Source organism: Hyaena hyaena, unplaced genomic scaffold (assembly GCF_003009895.1).
Source record: "Hyaena hyaena isolate Hyena2069 unplaced genomic scaffold, ASM300989v1 scaffold_543, whole genome shotgun sequence".
NCBI classification, from domain to species: Eukaryota; Metazoa; Chordata; class Mammalia; order Carnivora; family Hyaenidae; genus Hyaena; species Hyaena hyaena.
In genome coordinates, this window is record NW_024081173.1 from 702,141 (window position 1) to 727,265 (window position 25,125).

A 25,125-nucleotide genomic window follows, 5' to 3' on the forward strand; every position below is an offset into this window, starting at 1 on the left:
GTCCAACTTCGACTCAGGTCATGATCTCACAGTTAGTGGGATCAAGCCCCATGTTGGGCTCTGTGCTGACAGCTCAGAGCCTGGAGCCTGCTTCAGATTCTGTGTGTCTCTTTCTCTGTCCCACCCCTGCTTATGCTCTGTCTCTCAAAAATTAATAAATGTAAAAAAAATTTTAGAAAAAAGAATGGAAAGATTTTGAACAGGATAAATAAAAGATTATAAGAAAAAGAAATACAGTGATCTCCAGTTGCTTAAACGGCAACTCAACAAGTCTTTACCAGCAAAAGGAAAAGGTCAGAATCAATAAAAGGGGCTTTCCTTTGGAAGGAGATCTGTTCTCAGTTTAACACAAATAAATCCTTATGGTGGGCCTTCTGAAGAGCAAGGAAATGTTCAACTATACAAGGCATCTGGCCTTGCCAGAAAAATTAAACATCTGCATTTGAAATTCCCCAACGATATCAAAACAAAACAAAACAACCCGTAGACACTCTGCCCCCTTCCTCTGCCCTCTGCCTGCAGGGCAAGGGTTAGTTACACTGAAAAAATAGAAACAAGTCTTCAAATGTAAAGATTCTACTACTTGTAGATGCAATTTTGTTCTAAAAGTAGCTTTTGGGGAGTGCCTGCCTAGCTCTTTTGGAGGAGACTGTGAGTGTTGATCTCAGGGTTGTGAGTTCAAGCCCTACATTGTGTGTAGATTCCCAAGAAAAATAAACTTAAAAAAAATAAGTAAAAGCGTTTTGGAGACATCATCTTAAAGGTGATGTTAACTGGGAAAATCCCACATATAAGAAGAGATTTGTTTGGGAATAGTGCAGGATACTGAGTATCACTGATGACAGAACTTTCCCCTTCAAAGGCATCTTGGCCAAATTCACCATCTCTTGTTCTTTTATGTTTATTTATTTATTCTGTGTGTGTGTGTGTGAGAGAGAGAGAGAGAGAGAGAGAGAGAGAGAGAGAGAATCTTTCTAGCTGAGCATGGACCCCAACAAGGGGCTTGATCTCACGACCACAAGATCATGACCTGAGCTGGTATTAAGAGTCAGATGCTTAACTTATTGAGCCACCCAGGCACCCTTCTCTTGTTTTTATAGTACTTGCTTTTGTAAAGTAAGTACTGGCTCAACTACTATCATCTGCAAGATATACAATGAATGCCATTTTTCTCAGCCTTATTTTCTTTGACAAATCTAATGCTCACTGTCATGGGAGAGCTGTTCTGAACACAGATATTCTCAACACAAACACACAGATACACACACACACACACACACACACCACATATACACATATACCACATACATACACAGTTTTATTGATGAATTCATAAGCCTGATACTCACCTAATTCTGCAACCTTAGTTACACCCAATTCCTAGCTCTTACTAGCTATACTTTCTCCCCTTTTTCCTTCCTCTCAAGAAAGCGTATCAGATTGCAAGCCAGCAAGGGATTAAGAATTTTAACTTTATATCTGCTTTCATTAAAAAAAAAGTAAGTCCTCTGTATCCTTAAGCAATTTAAATATTATTAGGGAAAAATTATGGGGAATATATCTCACAAACTATCACAGCCACTGCTGGCATTCAGCATCAGAGTTAGTTTCTTGCCTGTAATGGTCCCCCCACCCACATGCAGGCATTTGTAAACACACACACACACACACACACACACACACACACACACACACACACCTTCAGCTATATAAATCCTACCAGTATCTCAAAGTCCATCCACTCTATAGATGCAAATCCTTCAACATCCCTTCTCTGGACTCTAGCAGCATTCACAAACTTGAGTTTTCCAGAAGACAGGGGCATTATCTGCATATTGGAAGCCAATTTTCAGACACAAACCTTCAAAGCTGAGCAGTGGAGATAGGGCAACCAGAAAGAGATGTCCCAGCTGAAGGAGCCACGGCTGGTCAGCCCCAGCCCATTGCTGCCGTGTGGGAATGCAGCCCAATGCCACTCAATCTCCCCATGTTTTAAGAGAAGCCAGATATCTGCATTTTATTTTTTTAAGTTTACTTATTTATGTTGAGACAGAGACAGTGTGAGGGGAGGGACAGAGAGAGAGAGAGAGAGAGAGAGAGAGAGAGCGAATCCCAAGCAGGCTCCATGCTGATAGCATGGAGCCTGATGCAGAGCTCGAACCCACAAAGCTGTGCGATCGTGATCTGAGCCAAAAGCCAGAGTCCACACTTAACTGGCTGAGCCACGCAGGCACCCCAAAATATCTGCCTTTTATGGGAAATATCCCAATTTTAAACAGTGGCTCAATTATGAAGGTTAAGAAAACAGCAAATATGTGACCTGTGTTAAACCCATGAAACCACTAACTTGCATCCTCTGGTCCCTACCAAACATGGGAAGCTTAATGATAAAGGACACACATGTAAATAGCTGTGGTGTATGTGTGCATCTTACATCATCATGTAGATCAGTATATTTCAGAAAGACATATATAAATTTGTGTCATATATAACTTGAAAATAAACCAGGGCTTTACCTCCTGGTCTTCAACTTTAGCTTATTTAAAATTTCAAATAATGAATAAGGATGACCTTAGGTATTTATACTTAGAAAAAAAACGACATGGGTCAAGGAAGTTAAGGAACACTGACCCTGACGATACGGTATACCCTTATCTATTTTATTCAGCATGTATCAAGAGTATAATCTAAACACCTAGGTTGGAACAGAACTCATTTGAATCTTTTAAGGAACTAGACTCTGGACAACCATTTCATGTGTTAGAAAGTTGATTCTGCCAGATTGTACACAGAGTACCAGTCAATTTCCAACGTGCCAATAAAGCATCCCATACTTTGGTCAGTTCTTAGTAAGAGCTGCCTGCACCTTAATATGTTTACTTTATAATGTTAATAGTCCTACCCCAATCAAAACAGTAAAGAAAAGCACCTAGCACAGAAAATGAATTCAAAGCATATTAGCTGAACTTGTCTAAAAAGAAATAAGCAAAAGACAAAATTTCCAGGCATCTTGTCTCTCTGTGGAGAAGCAAGAACGCCCTGTGGCTTGGACTTCCTTTGTCAAAAGCATCCCCATACCTTTCTGTCAGATAAACTTATTTGGTTTTTCTTGTGTAATGGGGTGAGTATTGTACAAGGTTTCAATGCCTTTTTTTCCAGCTCAAATTGTCCCTCAGAGGCTCAAAGTAGTAACAAAGTGCTTTCCTGCATGAAAGTGCTGTCTACATTTGTCTGGCAAATATGACGCCAACTGAAAAGCCTGATAGGTGTGTAATTTGTCACGGGCACAATCGAGCTCCAGGCTGCTTCCACCAGAGAGCGAATTCAACTTTATAAAGAGAAGCGTGGACAGGAAAGCCTTCCGGCAGAATTTCCAGTAACCAGAATATGGGCATGAGATCCAAAGACTAATAAAACAGACTGGGGAGAAGGTACTGACGAAGCAGCAGCCTAAGGAGAGAAGAGGGGGGATCTGAGCCAGGCTTTTGTAGTCAAGGACAAGGGATGGCACAGAAAAGGGGAAGATCTCTGGTGTCACCTATAACTCTGTAACAGCTCCAGGGATCAGGCTACATTGTCCTAGTTTCTACAGATGTGAAAACAGGCTCATAAAGGTCTATAGTCTCACCCAGCCACTCAGTGGCTTAACTGGAGTTTGGCCAGGTCTTTCTAGCTCTAAAGCTCAAGGGTAGTCAATACCTAAATGTCACCTTCCAATAAATCACCTAGACAGTCAACTGCAGGTAATTAGCTATGCTGTGAAACTACAGATCGGGGAGAGGGTGGTGTTCATCTTTTAGCTTAATTTTATTAAAGACATAATACACCAACCATAGAAAACAATATGCTGAGCTATAGCAAATCAGCGCTGTTGTAAGTGTGTTTTACTCAAATATATATTTAGCGCTTACTAATACCTTTGAGATCCCCCAGATCCTAGAGAGGTAGAAATTCAAAGCATTCAAGATAAGCTCAGAGGTAACCTTTTTCCCCACCTCCCCATTACTGCATAAACGGGAAGATATTTTCACTGAAAAGGAAGCTTGTTTACTGAATCACCAAATATTTATTGAGGAACCATCCAGGTCAGAAGTGGCTCTGAACTCTGAGTATGACAGAGTGAACAAGATAGAGAAGCCTGTGCCTAAATGAAACTTGCTTTCTTTTGTTTAGAGACAGACTCAGCAAAGCAAAGGAGGGAGAAGGGGAGGAGCCACTTTTGGTTTGCGGTAAATGCTGTGAAGCAAATATTGGGGTGCCTGATAAATAATTAACAAAAGACAGCCTTTATAGCGGGAGATGGGGGGGGAGCCATGGGGGGGAAGCCTCCCTGAGGTGAGGATGTTTAAAGAATGAGATATAAATCAGGACAAGGAGTCCACATTGGAAGGGGATGAGGAAAGGATGTTTCTGGCAAAGCGACCAGTGAGGACAATGAGCTTCATTTATTCCAAGAAGGGTTAGCCCCGCCCTGTGAGTGGGCACAGCAAGCTGAGGTGTGGGTGCACAGATGTTGAGGGGCGGGGGGTAAGAACGAGTCCCTCTTACATGCCACTAGAGTGGGTCTGGATTTTATTCTAAGCTCAGTGGAAAGCTGTCAAGTGACTGGGTCTCAAACAGAGGTCCAACACACACAGACTGAGGGTTTTATGTCAGCCGTTGTATGAAGAATGGGTAAGAAGAGGATCAGCGAACGAGCGGGAGAACCAGCCGCAGTGGGGAGACAGCACTTGGAGGTTCTGCTGGATGCCTGCCATTTGCCCTCGTGATCTACCCTCCACCATTTCTTATCCAGTTGTCTGCCTCAGAGGCTGGCTTCTGTAGGTCACAGCCAAGGCTACCCTTGGCTTCTGACTTCCACTTGGTTTGGCCAATGGGAAGCTCCAGCTGGAGGTTAGAGGAAGGGAGAAGAGAGACTTTGGGGGTGTTGATTCCCTCAGCCTCCCACTCTCTGCGCCTCTCCCCTTCCCCAGGGGATCCCAGCCTGGTTGTATCCCTTGACCACAGACTGCTGGATGGTCAAACGGCTTCTGCCAGGTGGTCCATCCTACATCTCCCCTTCAGCATCCTAGTACGCTTCCTCTCCATGCACCTTCCCTCTCCTCTCCTCTCCAGGCCTTGCACGGTACCAGAAAAGACTGCTACTAGGCCTCAGGGCCCTGCACTCTGGCCTTGTGCTTTGAAAATGGTACCTTTATTAAACTCTAGTCAAATTACCCGACTTGTAAATGCCATCTGTTTCCTGCTGGGTTCCTTACTGACACAGTAAAGAGAGGATCTGATTTTGAAAGTTCAGTTACTGTGGTCCTTGACTAATACTCTGTTCTGCTGACGCTCTGTGCTTTCTGATGTAAGGGTCACAAACCCAAAAAGATTTCCAAGAAATCATGCACTTCTTGCCTTCTTTAGGAGAACCAACAACCATAAACTGACCAAAGAAATAAAATGTCAAGATCATAGGTGTTCAGAAAACAAAATAAGAATTCGTCATCGCCAGTATTTAATTTCAGGCCAGTTAACAAGAGCTCTTGCTTAAATATTTAGATTTATAGTTCTCCTTCAACTTTTCATTTATTTAATCAATGTTAATTAAGTCCTACTACTTGCAAGGCATTATTTGAGGCACTTGGGGATAGGGCAAAGATCAGACCAAAATACCTTCCCCTTTGGTGCTTATACTCTAGAGGACAGTCATAAAATAAACAAATCAACAATATCTGACGTGCTTATAAAAATTACTTAAGGAGGATAGAGGGTGGGAGATTTCTATAAGAGAATATTACCTTTCTTAAAAGGTAGTATCTGAGCACAGACCAAAAAGACAGGATGAAGTGAGCAATGACAACCCCCCGGGGAAGCATGACCCAGAAGAAACTACGAGAGGCTGAGGCAAGAAGTGCCAGACACTTCCAAGTAACAGTGAAAGGCCAGTGTGGCTGCAGCAGACTAGGTGAGACAAAGCTACCAGCCTTTTGGAGAATTCAGCTGCTATTTTGAAGACAAGAAACCGTTAGGATTTTGAGCAGAGTGGTGACAGGAAGAGACTTAGTTTGGGGAAGATCCTTCTAGCTGCTGCCCTACAGATAAGGTGGCAAAAACGGAAAGGCAAAAAACACTCCTACAGAAGTCTGGGGCAGAGATGCTAGTGGCATGGACCAGGGCAATAGCACGTACGTGTGATGAGCAGAGGTAAGTTAGGCATTGGATACACACGCCAAGTGTGGAGCTGAGCTGGAGACAGAGATTTGGAGAACATCAGGAAACGCCATGAGCCCGAAAGAGACCACCGAGGGGGTGAAGAGAGGAAGCGACAAATTTGAAGGATGGAACCCTGAGGAACTGAAGGCTCACAGGTCAGAAAGATAAAGGGAGCCAGAAAAGGACTTTGAAAAGGAAAGGCCAGTAGGGTAGCAGGAAAAATCAGGAGAGTGCGGTGTCCCAATGCCAACAGAAGAAAGCATGTCAAGAAGGAGGAAGTGATGACAGCGTGTCTGGCTGGCTCAGTTGGTGAAGCATCCAACTCTTGATATTGGCTCGGGTCATGATCTCACGGTTTGAGGGATCAAGCCCTGCATCAGGCTCTGTACTGACAGGTGGAACCTGCCTGGGAGTTTTCCCTCTCTCTCCCCCTCCTCCTCCTCTCTCTTTCAAAATAAATAAATAAACTTTAAAAAGGAGAAGAAGGAAAGGATGTTGCAGATGGCTCAAGTGAGAAAAGAATTGGGGGCAAAAGAGTCTGGCCAAAAAGGGGCCTCCAAGGATGCCGCAGTGCTTGGAGAAGTAGTGGAGATGATGTTCTCTGTTGTCCATGAGGAGCAGACAGATGCTTAGTACGCAAGAGTTAAGGAGGTTTTCTTCTTTCTTTTTTATGCAATGTGGAGACAGTAGAGCATCTTTGAATGCTGCTGGGAATTGTCTAATAGGGAGAGGAAACCAGGGGATGCAGAAGTGAGAGGGGTAAGGCCCAGGGCCCCCCTGAAAGCCCTGGGTAAGAGAGCAGCATTAGTCCTGTGGGAAAAGCACAGGGCCTATTTGCACACAGGCTGGGGGGAGCCTGTGGGGGTTTCCTCCTGACTGAGCTTTTCTGCTTAAAACAGGAAGCAGGGGCGCCTGGGTGGCTTAGTCCATTAAGCGTCCGACTTTCGCTTAGGTCATGATCTCATAGTTCATGGGTTCGAGCCCCGCGTCGGGCTCTGTGCTGACTGCCAGCTCAGAGCCTGGAGCCTGTTTCAGTCTATGACTCCCTCTCTCTCTGACCCTCCTCTGCTCACACTGTCTCTCTATCTCTCTCCTAGAAATAAATAAAACATTAAAAAAAAAAAAAAAAACAGGAAGTGCAGTTACTCATTCAGTAGAGAACCGGGGAGGCGCCCCTGGAGGCCCAAGGAAAGAAGAGTGTGAAATAGTCATCCAGGGCAAGGGGATAGAGTAGGGGCAGGTAGCAACTTGTCTTTGATGTGAACCCATAAATCCCATTAGTATTAATTTAGGGAGGAGAAAAAAACTAAGATACTCGTGTGAAGAATATATGGAAGATCTGGCAATCGGAAGCTAGAGGGAGGAGATTCCCAATCACCAAAGGGTGCACTTGGTGGTGTTCTCCCGGTTCTGATCCAGGCGAGAGGGATGTGTGGAGCTGCCCCTGTTTCTGAAAGTGCCCTCAAGAGAATGTGGGGATTCCCACTTTCCCCAAGGCTTGTGCGCAATTCAACCAAGGCAGCATTCAAATATATGGAAATGATCTCTATTTTAGGTTCTTTCTCATTTAGCCTTTTAGGTTCTGAGAACTAGCAAAATAAATCTCAAACTCTGCTTTTAAAAGCTTTCTTGTAAATCATCCCTGGTTTGTAAAAGCCAAGGTCCTAAATATAACCAGAGAGGGGAACGAAAAGAAAAAAAAAAAAAAGACTAATGACCCCTGACATTAGAATTCAAAATGCCCTGCATGCAAATCCACTTTCCCCTCACTCTTTTGTAATGCAATAAACAGTGAGAATTAGAATTGCAAAAATACCAAAGGAGCTACGTGAAAATGATACAACAAAGTAGTTTCACAGTGATATTGAGAAAGGAATATGAAATGAATAAAAGATAACACGGAGAGACAGAATCTGGTGTTAGGTATGTATAAGCGAGTGTGTATATGTGCACATGCATGTCTGAGTGAGAGTAAGTGGAAAAGATTATTTATTTCTTTGCTTTATTCTCTCTGAACAAATTTTAAAGAATAGATGCTGCTTTGGTCACCTTTCAACAATGTGACACATGGTTCCTATTTTAGTTCCAAATGATTTTTCATTAAACAGTTTTTGAAATATTTACTTGTTAATATAAAAGATCGTTTGAATGTTTAAAAAAAAAAATAACAAAACCAAGCAATTTTCACGATAGACTTTCCAAAACTCCCTGATGCTATTTTCTTCCAATTGTTATGTATCACATTCCTAGGCACCACACAACCCTGATGCTACAGATGTTTCTCTCTGGGCTTCAGTTAAAAACTTGAAATGAGGGGCGCCTGGGTGGCTTAGTCGGTTGAGCGTCCGACTTTCGCTTAGGTCACGATCTCGCGCTTCGTGGGTTCCAGCCCCGCGTCGGGCTCTGTGCTGACTGCCAGCTCAGAGCCTGGAGCCTGTTTCGGTCTGTGACTCCCTCTCTCTCTCACCCTCCCCTGCTCACGCTGTCTCTCTCTCTCCTAGAAATAAATAAAACATAAAAAAAAACAAAAACAAACAAACAAAAAAAAAAACTTGAAATGAGACAATGAAAGGGAGGAAGACAGATGCCCTGAAGCCAGAACACATTAAGTACTGCAATCAAGTTTTGAGAACTCATTTGCCCATATGGATATATCGGCTGCACAGAAATGGACTAGCGCTTGCTCCCACCCCATGTCCTTCTTTTCCTTTATGTGCCACTCCCAACCGCAGGATGAAAGAGAAGCTTCTCTAACTGGTCTACAAAGAAACAGAAAAGCACATGTCTAAACATTTCTCCTCACTTGTTTCCTGGCTTCCATCAAATGTAAGTAATTTCATATAGTACCTGGGCTCACACACCCAAAGAGAACTCTGTGATTAATGCAAAGGGCAGTCCAACCACGGCAGACACCTCCAGGTGGGCAGGCTGGGCAATCTGCTATGACAGGCAAGTCAGTCATGTGGCACTGAAACTTCTGGTGTGGATGACACCATCTACCTACTCAGTATCCACTCTCCCCCTCTTTGTTACCAACAGAACCCTGATTTTTTAATGAACTAAATACTCAGCTTGAGAATTCCTTGCATCTAGGGGTGATCAAAGGGAACAATGAGATGGATAAAAAGGTGCTTGGTGGGGCTTCCAGAAAAGTCTGTTGAAAAGGGAAGGCTCAGATACCATCAACAGGCTGTGAGCTTTAGTTTTTGAGCACCTGTCTCTCCTCTTTGTCCTGCCTGTGATAGCCAGAGATGGAGCGAGCCACCAGGTTTTAGCCATGAGGACGTAAGTCTCCTGACAAGGCAGGACCAGGCAGAAAGATGGAATGATCTGGGTCTTGATGGTCCTCTGAATTTGTCAAAGCACCCCAGGAAACACAAACTCTTTTATGGTCACACCATTTGTGATGTTTAAATTTACGTGACAGTATGAATTGGTCACAGTACCTAGATATTTGGCCAAACTTGTCTGGATGTTGCTGTGAAGGTATTTTTTTTTAGGTGAGATTCACCTTTAAATCAGTTGACATTGAATAAAGCACATTACCTACCCTCCACAGTATGAGTGGGCCTCATCCAATCAGCCTTAATAAAAAAAGTGACTTCCTCTGAAGAAGAGAGGATTCTGCCAGCAAGCCACCTTTATACATGAGCAGCAAAATCAACTCTTCTCTGGGTGTCCAGCCTGCCAGCCTTCCCTGCAGACTTTGGACTTACTAGTCTCCACAATCACATTAGTGACTTCCTTAAATCAGTCAATCAATCTCTCTCTCTCTCATATATATATACATGAGATACATACAGTTGACCATTAATGACAGGGCACTGAACTGCCACACAAGAAAGAATATGGGTATAACTTCTGATCCCCACAAAACTTCTTTACGAATAGCCTGCTATGGACCAGAAGCCTTACCGATAGCATAAACAGTTGATTAACAGCTATCCTGTGTATTTATTATATACTGTATTCTTACAATAAAGTGAGAGAAGAGAAAATGCTATTAAGAAAATCATAAGGAAGAGGGGAGACCAAGTGACTTAGTCAGTTGAGCATCCGACTTTGGCTCAGGTCATGATCTCAGGGTCCATGAGTTCAATGCCCTCATTGGGCTCTCTGCTGTCAGGGAAGAGCCTGCTTCTGTCCCCCTCTTTCTCTGTCCCTTCCCCACTCTCTGTCTCAAAAATAAATAAACTTTTTTTAAAAATCGTAAGGAAGGGAAAATAGAGTCCTGTCATGTATTTATCGATACCGTAAGTTTACATCATCATGTTTACAAGATAAATCACATGTCTGTCAGCACCTACACCAATCTAGTCTTACGTGACACAAAATATGCTACATGTTACACGATTACACACACTAGGCACCAAAAATGGAAAGCTAATATAAAGTCTGCATGAGCATAACTTCTGATAACTTTTAATTTTTTATAATAATTTACATATATCTTATGGTAATAAATGACAAAATAGACTAGTATCCACTTATATTTTATGCTGTCATAACATACTCACCTTTTTCTTATTTTTTAAATATCTCTAGGCTACATCGTTTGTGATTTCTTTTGAATTGCCATAAATCTCAGAAAAATTTCCAACATGTTCCTTGAAAAAAATTGCATACATATATGAGAGACAGAGACAGAGACAGAGAGAGATTTCCTCTTACTGGTCTGTTTCTCTGGAGGACCTGCCCATCACACGACTGTAACGGGGTGTCCACTCACCGCAGCTGAAAGCAATCCTCTCTGGCACCTGAGACCCCCCACGTCCCGAGCTGGGTAACTGTGCACGTGCCCCTGTGACTCCCAGCCTCCAGATTTGCAGAGTGGGAAAAGGAGTGATCTGGACTCCCTGGGCGGGCTGGAAGCACTGCATGAGACAGCGTGTGTGTAGGCGTGCTGTGCGTTATGCGGCCCACTGGAAATGTCAGGAAGCACCGTCATCACAGGCTCGTTGTGACAATTCACAACCATAATTCTCCATTCATGGCTGCATTCATTTAAAAGAGCAATTACCTTTAAATCTGACCATCATAAAGTCATTATGTTATATGTCACTTATATCTCAATAAAGCTGGGGCGGAGGCAGAGGCGTTATAGAACATTTGCAAGTTCATTAAAGCACAAGGAAGACAATGTTCAACCATCCTCACCCCATCGCTACTGTCACCTACTAGTACCTAGCATTTATTGAGTTCCAACTGTGTACCAGGCAGCACATGAATCACCATAATGCAAAATCTCTACCTTATGGGGCAGAGATAGGTGGGTACTATTTTGGCACCCATTTTGTAGAGACAAAACTAAGAATGAGAGCAGTAAATAACTTGTCCCAGAAGATGCAGCTAGTAAGTGGCAAAACCAGGATTCAAACCCCGAATTCCAAGTCTGAATAATGCCAAAGCCCACACACTTAACCATGGTGTGTGGTTGTGTTGTGTGCTTTAATAACGTCTTTGCTAATGTAACAGCACTACAGCCCATTGTCGGGGTGACCTTGCTTCAAGTTTCTGCGCTCCTTGCTTGCTGACCTAAGTCCCTCGATCTATAGCAGAAAAACCTGACTTCCCTTGAGATCTGTAGACCACTGCCCTTGAGAAGTGAAGAACCAAACCTCTCCAGAAGATTAGTCCTGACTACATTGGAGAACAGCTGCAACTGATGCCAGTTATACAGGTTCATGTCAACATAAGACTGTCTGCCCGGGCCTCTCGTGTATGTAGCCCCTCCTTATCTTTTAAACATCCCCGCCCCTCACCCCTCCGTTTACTCCCAGACAGAGAAGACAGTCTTTGAGATGTTTGTCTACCATCTTCCCAGGTTGCTGGCTTCCTGAATAAAGCAACCTACTGGTGAGCAGCTGAACCAGAGTTAGAATAGGCTCTCTGTTCAGGAACACTAATACAGAAATGGGATGTGACTGGGTAACCCTCAGGGGAATGAAAACAGTATATGCAGGTTGCTCAGCATATAAACAAACGTAGATTATTGTATTACGGGGCTGCTAGCTCTCTTGCCCAGGGTGGCGTTTTAATTTGAAATGAAGAAGACTCTTCCATATTAACTAACCCCACTACACTCACCTTTACTTCAGATAAAGATATCCTGTCTGTCAGGCTCCCTGAAGTTTATCTGGAAGGCCAGGTTTATCCATTTCAAACTGCCCATACATCCACAATCTCACTTCATTTTCCCTGCGTCAAGAAGGGCATGTGCTATTACCTCCATTTTCCAGGTGAAAGAACTGACCCCTGGAGAGGTTAAGTAACTTGTTCAAGGTCACACAGCAAATTAGTGGTACAAGCAGGATTGGAAAGCCTATCTCTCCGATGTCCAACCTGGGACACTTTCCATTGTTCTGTGTTCCCTCTACCTGTCACTTCCTCCACTCCTGAGGGGCTTAGAAGTTGATGGGGCATGCTATCTATTCCTCAGGGTAAAACCACCCTATCTGGGTAGGACACACACACACACACACACACACACACACACACACATACACACACACACACGGGATGCACTGTAATTGTATCTGGCAAAATGGTTTTATAACAGTCCAGTTGAGGATGCAGAAAAGTCCAGGCTGCCTTTCAGAAAGAGAGCCCAGAGGGTCAATTTCATCATGAAACAGGATTTCTTCACTCATGGGTGGATGGGTGGGTGGGTGGACGGACGGACTGCATTAACAGCGGCTCAGGGGACTGTGGGATAAAAGCTCATTTAGCTTTCATTGCACTTAGGCAGTGACAACGCAAACTGCAACTGGGAAACAGGCTTGCCCAAGAAAGAACATGGAGAAAGCTGCATCTTAACCCTTCTGTGACTTTCTCCCCATTTCTAAATCATATGGTATTAAACAGTTCTTGCGTATAACAAGTTACTCTTTTGACTCATTAAAGATGATATTTACAAAAAATAAGGAGCAAGGATGTAATGATTAAGGGAAAAAACAATCCCAGGATGAGATTATGGTCATATTCAGTCTTAACCTGAAACCAAAGAAAGTACAAATGGAGGTAACACACCACACCGTCTATGTAGGACCAAAGCCAGGAATATCAGGTGGAAATATTTGCCTTTCATAAACAAGGCAACCAGTCAAGCACCTGCTTCAGTGGCACTGGCCTCAACAAAGCAGAAGCTTACTTCTCTCCTCAGGGCAGTTGGATGAGTACACATAATAAGGCAAAAAAGAGGAACTGCAGAATTTGAAGCTCAAAGACGAAAGACTGGTATTGGGGATAGAAATTCCTAGGAAACTGAAACAAGGTTTCTAAACATGCTGTCAAATGACCTCTCATCAAGTGAGAAGCAGCACTGAAAGCCCGACCGCCTACAATGTTCCCTTTAAAGTCATCAGAAAACTCAAGGGTCTTTTTCTCTGTTACATTAGCAAGAGGAAGTTTGGGAAGTTTAGACTGGGGAGACTGGTCACCCTGTTGAAAACACACTTGCCACAAACTCACAGATGTTCAAATTGTGGACCAAGTTTCCTTTCAAACAACAACAGAAAGTGATTTGAGGCCCACCAGTGTGGGCTGGGGAGTGAGCATAGTGAGAAAAGGTGAGAGAAAAGTCAAGGAAAAAAAAGCCCATCGGAGGTGCTTTCACTAAAAATGCTGGGATCTGTGTCATCCAGTCATGGTACCATGTCCCAAGGAGAAACACAATCCAGGATCCAGAGACTTTTCACATTTCTACCTAGACACACAACAAAATGTAAACGGGAAGAGCCCATTCTTGATGCACAGAAAACATAAAAATTATTCTCTTCACATTGCTGCCTTTCTCAAAATTCCTCACAAGAGTGACCACAAGCCCATGAACACTCTCCCTCCTGGCCCTTACCCCAGATGCTCCACCCAACCTGGGCAGGCTGAGCTGCTGGCTCACTTTCTCTCTCAACTCTTTACTATGTAGTTCAACACAGCCTCTCAATCTTCTTAGTTTTCTTCCACTTCCATTCTTTTTGAGAGGACCTGGGAGTTTATCAAGGGAGCTCAAATTCTTTGTGTGTAGAAGCTAGGGATCATGAATATCCATGCGTTAATACTTCACCGTCAACACATTATGACATCGTGTCCCTTTGAATTCCATTGTCTTAAACAAACTCAAAAGCTCACACTTTAACAGAGGAGGCTTTTCAAAGGGTAGACCAAGAATTTGACTCTAAGAGGTCCAAGAAACTCAAATCTGACTCCAGAGATCATGGTCTTTCTGTAACATCAAAGATAACAAGAGGAACTAGGGTTGAAAAGAGATCTTTTTTCCCCACCTCATTTTGATCAAGCCAGTAAATGTGACTACATGCCAGGCACTGGGCTAGGTGGTAGGAGTCCTGGTCCTTAAAGAGATCATGATCGGATGCAATGCTTCTCAAACTGTACTCCTCAGAGCACAAGTATCCTTGTGAAAAGGGTTCCATGGCCTAAATACTCTAGGAAATGTGGCTTAGTCGATATCCTTCAGGATATTTTTCAAATCTATCCTAATTCCAAATTAAAGAAACTTTGTTTCTTTACTCCAAGATTTCTGAAATTCAATTCAGGATGGACCCATTTGTCTTGCAAAACACACACCTAGAGATGAGCCCACAAATGTTAATGTAGAGAGAGTCTACCTTTAGCTGAAACAAACAGATGAATAATTGGCACCTTGAAGATGAAATAAGGACAGTGAAAGCATTTTCATACAAAGCACATCGTATTTCAACCCAAAAGGCTAGTGAATTTAAATGTTGTCCAAACAGAGTATCTCTGTCTGCTTGCTGCAATGAGAAAGTGAGCCATGAATAAAAATGGATTGTACAGGGTATCCATTTGCTTGTGTAGGCAGTGGGAGAGGTAACCAGCCTTCCGGAGAAATTGTAGTAAGATCAAATCCTTGGTATCCATAGGAGTTACTGTGAGGAAAACTCTCTGGCACCCAGTGAGTGGATGGTGACAATTCCCTCATCAGTTCATGCTATAGCTTCAGCTGCAGTGTCAAGGGCTATTTTCTCACCAGGCCAGTTCAGTGTATGATGTGGGAATTATTCCCGGAAGCTTCGCCTCAAGTCTGTTTCTCTGGGACTCCAAATGATTCTTTGAAATGTCTCATGTCCCTAAATAAATTCCTTTTCTATTTAAACTAGCCAGAGCAGATTCTGATGTTTGGAACTAATACTCCCAGCCATATTTTCTTCCCTCACTTCCAGCATCCGGGCAAATAACAGTTTTAGCCATTCACAATCTAGCATTTCCCCTCGGGAAACTCTAATCTAGTAATACTTTTCTGTGGACTCTCCACTGCCCTCCTTTACCTTCCAGCTCTACATAGTCAATGAAACTGACCCCTAGTTCTAGAATCCCACCTGTATTCCTTGGCAACTCAATCTTCTTTCTTAGCCTAAGGCCAGTCTACTTATTGGATGAAATATACTTTTCTGTCGGTCAACATGGCAACATCTTTGGCTAAGTCAAAGCTTAGCTCTTCATTTATCTTTTGAGTAGTAAATATGTCCCTGGATAGCCCAGTGCTTTGAACCCAATATTTATCTCTCAACCTATCCCATGCTTCAACAATCATTTTTGCTTTTTTGGGTTATGCTTTGCATAGCTCTTTCAAAGTGTTAAGAAATCTGTCAGAGTAACTTCAAATCAGGAGCTGGGTAGTCTGCGTATTAAAGCAAGCAAGAACGCCAGGAACTGTCCCCATTTCCCAGCTTGGTGACTAGGAACTCGGGCAAATTAAAGGGGCATCCATAGCACCCCCTCAAAAGAAGGCACTCAACGCCTTCACAGGCTTCCATTCAAGAGCAGAGAGTCAAGGCCAGTGGGAAAGGTTACTTAAAAAGTGCTCCAGGAAAATGTTTAAGTAGTCATCTTAGGGAAGCAAAAAAGCACATTTCTTGATGTAGTGGTTTTAAAAAAGATTTAGATCCAGCATGTGAATTCCCATAGAATCCTACTTAGTCGCCTTATCTATGTCAAAGCAAACTTAGTTTCACATCAATGGTGCTTCTCATTTATCTTAATGCTAAGGATTTATTTCTTATGCAAAATTGTTTATTTTTACCAGCTTGGAACTTAAAAAAAATCACATTCTCTTCTTGAAGAATTTTCATTAAGCCAAGGTGTCATCAAGCTGAAAATCTGCAGACACAATTTTGGCTTACTTTCTCAGGAAACTCAGAGGAGTGCCCGATCCAGGCAACAGAGGATTATCGTAGGCACTGCTGACAGATTCTTAACAGCGTTGGGAAAAGAAAAAACATAAGTGGTATATAATGATTTACAAAGATTTCTGCTCTAACCTAAAGTTGAACCAATAAGTTAGTCTAGACTGGCCCATAACTGTCTGTGGCCCGGAAGCTGCATTCTTCAGGGGGAAAAAAAATGTTGTAGTTGAAACTCAGAACAGTTTTGTCCCCATGATGTGTACAACAGACCTGGGTTAATATAATCTGGTACCTGGGATTATGCAGGTTATGACCGAGATAAAAATTAAACATGCAAATGATGGATTACATGGAATGTTTGCAATTCATGTATTTATTCATTTAGGTACCATAGAGTCATAATCACAATGTGAGTAGGTAAAAATCATTAACCAGAACAAAATTATCATATTACCCATGCAGTGTTATAGAAAAATAATGAGAGGATTTCAAGGAAAAAGAGTCAGACTTCAATCAAACATTTCAGGCAGAAAGAGAGACATTAACAGTTACGATGTGCACAGCAATAGTCAAGGAAACGTGGAAACAGTTGAAACCAACAATTAACCCAAGGTCAAAACCCTGAATATCAATATTTATTAGTGTACTTTCTAGCTCTGTGTCCAATTAAGCTCAAAAATCTCCTTAGACTTAATCCCCCTGATCATATGGGTGTCTAATACCTGTCAATGCAATTTTCTTGTTCGCTAAGGAAACACTCTTTATTCATTTCATTAGTCTTTATCATCACTATATTAAATTATCCTTCCTAGTGTTTTCCCCTGGCTACCATTTGGGTGCCATGACAGCGCTTGTTTTCCCAGAGTCTCGGCCCTTGGATGTCAGTGGTGATTCGGTTCCTCTTTTTTCTCACAAATTAAACCATCCCAGCGCCTTGCAAATGACCAGGCAACTGCTTTACTACTCTAACTTGTAACTTGAGCTTCCTACCAAGCTCTTTAATTAAGCCACAATATCATTGCTTCTCTGGTTTACAAGATAATCATCTAATTCCCTTTTGTTAAACTATTGGGCCTTTGGCCTTACGGTTTATTCACTTGGGAACTAGATTACAGCTTCCCAGACTAAAGCTACAGTGGCATTATTGTGACTTGTTACAAGTTTAATTAATGCCAAACAATGGCAGCCTAATTTCTGGCTTAATACCATCTCCTTTCATAGAGCTGCACCCTCGTTTTGCCTTGAATAACCCTCTTGATTAGTATTTTCTCCAAGTAGTCTCAACTCGCTCCTCCTGTTGAATCACAACATTCCTACTGGAATGTGGAAGCTCAATTTTAAGACATTAAAATTTGGGGTCTGGTTTTGCAGTTATGTATTTGGTGGACCAGCTGAAGGAAGATAAGAAAATGTTAAAATTATCTTCATTGAGGACATCATAATTGCTAGAACAAAGCCCAATTTATGAAACTTTTTCACATAACTTGTCAGACAGCTGGGCAGAGTATATATTACTCTGTCCTTTTTATTGATTGCTGGTTCAACCGTGTCAATGCCTACCAAGCCCATGACTTTGTTCCAACCAACAAAGCTCCTTTTAGGTCCTCTTATTTTTTTTTTAACAGCATAAATAAGACCATTAGTTGAACAAAGGGGATGTTGGCTTTTAAATAAGGAAAGTTTGAAAGCCTCTGTTATCGAAAAAGGAGTTAAAAGCTCCACACAGAAGTGAGTTTAGCAGAGTTTACCAAAGTCAAACAGCGAATAATTGAAAAAACAGGGACAACACTGGGGTTTCCCGCCTCCGAGGTCCAACATTTATTTCTGATACACTTACAGTCTCTGGTAGGGAGAATGCCAAAAAGAAAAAAAAAAAAAAAAACTCATGTGTGAACTCCTTCTCATGAGTTCAGCTTTTGTTTTTTTAAATAGGCTTCTTGTTGATTGCAAGACTTCGGCTCTAGACAAGTTAGATATTTCTTACTGATTCATTAAGTCATTCCTTTACCAATAAGTTTACCCTGTGCCAACCACTGTACTACCTTAGGAAGTCAAAAACACACAAAAGAACTGAATACTGTCCCTGCACCAGTCAAGCATACCAGTGGGACATCCATGAAGGAATTAAAGACCCAGAGAAAATCACTGACAATGTAGGACAAATGACATTATTAAGCCTTAAGGAAAGAAAAACTGGTGAGATTACTACTAAGAGAGGAGAAAGAGAAACAGAGAGAAAGAAAGGATGAATTAGAGAAAACAGGGTCAATCATTTTGAAGTTCTTTACCACTTCTCACCTTACAAACAAGGCAAACTGGTAGCCACTTGACCTCTGTAGGGCTCAATCTTCTCATGTGCAAAGTTCATATAATATTACTTGTTCCCTCTACTCTGCAAAGTCCACTGTGAAAATATCACAAGATAAAATATTTTGAGGGCTTTTTAAAAAGGAAAAGGTCACCTACAAGTAAAGTAAAAGGAAAGGGTACTGCTTGGCTGAATGATGAAAGATGTAAGGTAGGACAGTATAGGGAGAAAACCACTTCTTATTACTTTGTCCAAAAATTGTTTTATAATATTTTAAAGTCATCGTCATTTTTAAAAACTGAGAATACTCACTATAAACCTAGTTGCAAAAAAAGAGTCTCAAAGTTGAAAACTTGGTCAAAGGAAAACCTTAGGATTCTATGCAGAAGGGCTCCATCACTGGTTCCAACCCTCACACCCCAGGAAATTTAAGTTTAATCACTCAAAATGTATTGATGGAGAACTTTTTTATGGCATGTTTTATTCTAAGTTGTGGGGAGAGGATGGTGAGCAAGACAGTCTTGGTCCCTGCCCTCATGGGATGTAATTCTACCAGTGGGGAGTAGAGAAAGGGATGGGAAGATACCAGTAAGCAAAGAAATAAATGTGGGAACAAGATCACTTTAGTATGTATCAGTATGAAGACCATAAACTAGATGATGTCAGAGATAGTGATTTGCAAAGGGAACAGGAGAAAGGTGGTCCTTTAGCTCAGGTGATTAGGGAAGGCCTTTCAGGGGAACTAGCATGTGAGTAGAGATTAGAATAACTTAATATAGAAACAGTACAAAATGCTAGGCCAGAGCTGCTGGATAACCTGAGGATAAGGGTGTGAGGCAGGGATCAGATGGAAACCTGACTTGCTAGAGAGGTAAGGGTATTAAAAGAATATGATTACTCATTCAGTTAAGTGTTTGACTTTGGCTCAGGTCATGATCTCGCTGTCCGTGGGTTCAAGCCCTGCATTGGGCTCTGTGCTGACAGCTTGGAGCCTGGAGCCTGTTTCAGATTCTCTGTCTCCCTCTCTCTCTCTCTCTGCCTCTCCTGAGCTTGCACTCTGTCTCTCTCTCAAAAAGTAAATGAACATTTAAAAAAATTGTATGTAAATTTAAAAAAAGAGATTATCATTGTGGTGAGAAAATTAACCCGATCTTGATGAAGAAAAGCCAACCACAAGCTTGATGCTAACCCAGACAACCTCCCATTTATTTACCAAGTTCATTTAGTTTTCGCTGTGGCCACTTAAAAAGACTAGAGAGGAAATTTTAACCCAAAATACAAAGGGAGACCATGGAGGCACTAGCCACATTTGTTTCTTGTGAGTCCCTCAATAGGTCATTGGAGGGTCAAGGAATACTAACATGGCTTCCTCTACTGAACAATCCCAAGTTAGTGGGGGCTTAATATAGTCTGTAATCCAAAATGGTAGTTGGAGTAAGGTCTTAGAAACTAAAGATGTGTTCTGTCAATGAGAAGTCCTGGTAAGAATCTGATGACCTCAAGATAAGGAGCACTGTACAAAGGGTTACTGCTATTCCCATTCTCTGAAGGTTACTGCATATAAAACAAGGTACCTTGTTCTATAGATCTCTCCTTCTTGTTCTTGTAACTGCTTCCTCCTCTCATCCCGTCAGGCCTGGGGGAGGAGACGTGGGTAAGAGCCCTACTAGTTCCCAGTTACTGCACTCCCCCCTGTGCTTCTGCCAGGAAGATGGGGATCCGAACAAAGGCCAGAAATGTAGTTGGAATAGTTGAACTTTTGGGTGTTCTCCACACAGAGGTAATCACTGATGCTGGAATTGTAGATGAAATTTCTAGGAAACACATCATCAAGAGACAAGAGCAATGGATTGATGAGTAAACTTTAGTTTACCCAAGTGAGGAAGCAGGAAGAAAAGCTGGGAAATGGGACAGAGAAATAATAGTTGGGAAGAAAAGAAGCAGAGACAGCATTTTTCCCAGAAGCAAAAAGGAGAATCTTAAGAAGAAGGAGAAAGAAGGTCAGAGAGTGATGGAGAATAGCCCTTCAAAGTGACGAATGAGATCTTTGGTGCCAAGTTGAAGGTAAAGATAAGAGTGGTCTGTTGCAGTGATGGAATCTGTATGCCAGCAGAAGTCCATGAGCCCACTTTCTACACCACAGGCAGAGAGCATACCATTAAACCCCCATGGAGGGAAGTGCCTCCTTGACTCATTCTGCCAACATTCATTCACTCATACATTCCTGAAATGAGCAGAGGGTTGGGGGAGAATTTATTCACTACTGCAGCTTTGCTCACTGCTGAATCTGAAAGCTGACCTTGGTGTGCTCTGAGTTTCACCTCAGAAAGAGCATGGCAATTGAGCAACTCCCCCGGCATAGGAGAACAGAATTTGAGAATGATAGAAAAACAGGATTCCCTTCCTTCTTTGGGCCCCTGAGTTGTGTTGCCGTGCCCTGTAGTTGCAAACGGGGTATGATGGGCAGTAGGGGGTTTCAATTCAATTTAAAGCAATAAGTCTTTGCTGAAAATTTACATATACTTAGAAAGGAGACAGGTGCTATGGGACACAGAACTAAATGAAAGTTTCCCTACCCTTCAGGAGCAAAGAGCTACATGCTAGAAGCAAAACCAATGCCCAGGCAAGAAATAGGGGGAAAAAATTACAATGCATTTTTCATGATTAACGAAACGTATGGGATTATCTATGGGAATAAAGACAGAAAAATTCAATGTCTTATTTTTGCTGTTGCTGTTTATGTGTATGTGTTTTCTAACATTCTACATTTGGCATGAAATTAGTATTAAAATCAGGAAAAAACTGCAATAACTTTTTTTAGATAGCTCCCTTCGAAAAAGAAGGAGATATTGATCGTCAAAACTAAGACAGCCATGGGCGAATCCCAGGCATGCTTCTTCCTAACAACTTGACCTTGGGCAATTTCCTTAACCACTAGGTGCCTAAATTTTCTCATCTATAAAATCTGTGGACAGGTGTTTTCTGGTAAGAAACAAGAAAATAAGACCATATCCCACAAGAAACATATAGGAATAAGAAAAAAAATCTTTAAATGTTACAAACTTCCTCTAGTTGGCATCTTAAAACTAAAATTCGTGAAGTTACTAAGTTACTCATAAGGATTTTAAGAAGAAATGATGCTTAAGAATAGAGATGGCTCAGATTCTAACTCCATCCATTAGTTATCAATAACTGACCTCAAATGAGTTATCTGTTTTGCCTCTCTTAATCTCAGTTACTTCATCGACAAAATGGGAATAATAATAGAAACCATCTCTTAAGGACATCGTGAAGAAAATGCGTGTGAAATGCTATCATGGTACCTGGCAGAGAGTAAGTGCATAATTACTGGTCATATGCAAGTGTAATTATCATCTGTAAAGGCCAGTGCTGTTTCAGACAATTCTGAGAGAAGACAGACGTGAAGAGGGACATATCCTTTTCATCTTTATATCACCAGTGCCTGACACAAGACCCTATCACAAAGCACAGGATTGATAAAGTTTATGAATGAATGAAAAAAATATATGGGCTGATTTTCCCATTCTGTCAAGGGTCACATCTATATATTACTAAATTGGCCTACACAAATGAAAAAGATACATTTTTAAGTGTTTGAATTCAATTCAACAAGTTTAAAAATTAATTCATTTCATCAAGTTCTCTGAGTTTATTCAGTAAGGGGTAGGAGAAGCCGGAGGCATTTTTACAGCTTAAATATACTACCTGGTTATTCAACTTCCAGTGAGAGGCTTAACCCACTGGGAAGAATCAGAGGGCTTCTTTCATCTCTCAGAATCCTAGTAATCATCTTTAAAGGAAAAGCCGGTGTAAGAAAAGAAAGCAGAGAGGAAATGAGGGAGGCGGGAGAGAAACAAGACAAAAAAGAGAAGAAAAAAAACCCAGAAGATGGAGAGGAGAAAGGGTCTCTCCATCCTAGAGACATATTTTACTACCCCACGCTGCGTGATGTGCTATTTTGCCAGCATCTTCCAGCTACAGTTCCCAACGAAGGGATAAAGAACAGGCAGCTTCCAAGTAATGACCCATATGGGTGAGATTTTGCTGCAGGTGTAAAGGGAAAAGCTTTCCTATATTGGAAAATATATATTGGTATAAATGTCGCCAGCTCTACCTAAAAGAGAAGAGCAAAGTATCAGAAAATGTGAATTTGAGTAAAATCCCTAGGACAGCTTATTATGCATACTAATATTTTCTTGAATATTTACCCATCCTCTGAGCACGGCTCAAATGTTACTTCATCAGAGAAGCCTTTCGTCAACACTCAGCCTGGGCTGGGTACTTTGTTATGTGCTCTAGCAGCATCTGGTACCCTTCCACTAAGAGCAGGTACCACTGCTAATTAGGTAATTATTTAGGTAATTAATCTATAATATCTGTGTTTTCTGCAGGATGCACGCCAGGTCCATGTTCCTATCTGCCTGCTCACTCTGAAATCACCAAACTCATATACGCCCTGCAATGAAACCAATAAGCAAATACATACAGATAGAGTTCATTCTCATTATTTGTGAACACTGTATTTGTGAATTTGCCTACTCACTGAATTTAGCTGTAACTCCAAAATCAATGCTCATGGTGCTTTTGCAGCCATTTGTGGACATGCACAGGGTGGGGGAAAATTTCTCCCCAACAAAGTTGGGGGACATTTTGTTCAACAAAATGACACTCTGCCTTCTTGTTCCTCTTTTTGTTTTTTCTTAGAGAGAGAGAGTGAAGGAGAGTGGCAGAGGGAAGAGGGAAAGACAGAGAGAATTTTAAGCAGACTCTACACTCAGCACAGAGCCCAAGATGGGGCTCAATCCTACGATCCTGGGATCATGACCTGAGCTGAAATCAAGAGTCAGAGGTTCAACGCACTGAACCACCCACGTACCCTGACTCTCTGCCCTCTTGTTCTGTCATAATAGAACTGTCTTTTCTAGGGTCTATTTAGTGCCATGCTTTTTCACATTTCTGTGCTTTTCGTTGGTGTTTGCCTGTTTAAAATGACTCAGGTGTAGTGCTGCAGGGCTCCAGAACGTTCCTAAGTGCAAGAAGGTGGTATCTAATGGAGAAAATACAAGTCTTCAATAAGTTTCATTTAGGCATGTGTTATAGTGCTCTTGGCCATGTGTTCAGTGTTACAAATCAAAAAGAAAAGTTAAATAAGGTGTCTTTAAGCAAAAACAAACATAAAACAAAATTATGTATTAGTCAGTGAACAAAACTGTGGCCAGAGACTTGAAGGAACCCTGCATTTCCTCTAAGAGCAACAGTTTAGCATTCACCAATTCAATGCTTGTAGCAACTATATAAAACATAAATACTGTGCAAACTGACCTTCAACTGCATGTATATTGAACATATACATGTATAATTAATGTGTGTGGGGGGGGTGTATGCACATGTGTGTATGTTCAATAGCTTTCATCCATTTTGGAGTCATACAATCTGTCTTAAAATCTGAGAAAGGTCTGGATACTGAAGGATGAGGGGCAGTGTAGGGGGAAGCATATATATCTATAGGGGCTTATGCTGCTCAGGGGATGGCTGGGGGGTAATAACATTCACAGTATAGTCTAAGGGAATGTTCTCACTCTATAGATTTGTTTACTATGGTGACACTTCACATCAAATACAAACACCCATGTGCACGTGCAATGATTTTGGGCATTCATGGCTTCCTTCAAGGTACCACAGGTCAAAACCTTAACATACAGAGAAATCAATATTAAGAGAGGGAGGGGTTGGAATAGACAAATACATATATATATATCCTATATGGCATATTCAGTTTTACTTCAAATGGTTTACATTGGTTAAGATTTAAATTATTTGCATTTTACCCAGTAATAACAAACACCAGACAATTCCAAATTTATGTAATCCAAAGAAGAAAGAAAATATTTTAGGAAGCACCGGCTTAAGAAATCCCCTAAGGTCGGTGTGCCTGGGTGGCTCAGTTGGTTAAGCGTCCAACTACGGCTCAGGTCATGATCTCATGATTTGTGGGTTCAAGCCCCGCATCAAGCTCTATGCTGACTGCCAGCTCAGAGCCTGGAGCCTGTTTCAGATTCCGTGTCTCCCTCTCTCTCTGACCCTCTCCTGCTCAGCCCATGCTGTCTCTCTCTCTCTCAGAAATAAATAAAACATTTAAAAAAAAAAAAGAAATTCCCAAAGGTGAATGAAACATGGGTAGAAAACCAAGAATTAACTAAATATATATATTTTTTATTTTTAATATATATCAATATATATTTTATTGTATTTTATATATTATATATTTTATGTAATATATAATATGTACAATTTAACATATATATATAAATATAACAATATATAAATATAACAATATGTAACTGTGTGTGTGTGTGTGTGTGTGTGTGTGTGTGTGTATTGCAGAAAGAATGTTGATGTTAGAGGCACCTGGGTGGCTCAGTCAGTTAAGCATCT

The 25,125-nt window shown here is 41.6% G+C and overlaps 1 protein-coding gene and 1 long non-coding RNA gene across 2 annotated transcripts in view; both read right to left on the minus strand.

Annotated features, from left to right (window-relative positions):
• Positions 1-14,226, minus strand: part of LOC120247686 — a 56,364-nt gene extending 42,138 nt beyond the window's left edge. Inside the window, exons 1-3 of the long non-coding RNA XR_005532388.1 lie at positions 14,051-14,226; positions 12,286-12,396; positions 10,716-10,805 (exon numbers count right to left, since the gene is read on the minus strand). This is a non-coding gene — a long non-coding RNA (uncharacterized LOC120247686). The remainder of the gene's footprint in view (positions 1-10,715; positions 10,806-12,285; positions 12,397-14,050) is intronic.
• Positions 1-25,125, minus strand: part of FHIT (fragile histidine triad diadenosine triphosphatase) — a gene marked incomplete at its 3' end in the record, with an annotated part of 793,119 nt that overhangs the window by 700,968 nt on the left and 67,026 nt on the right. The window lies entirely within an intron of this gene.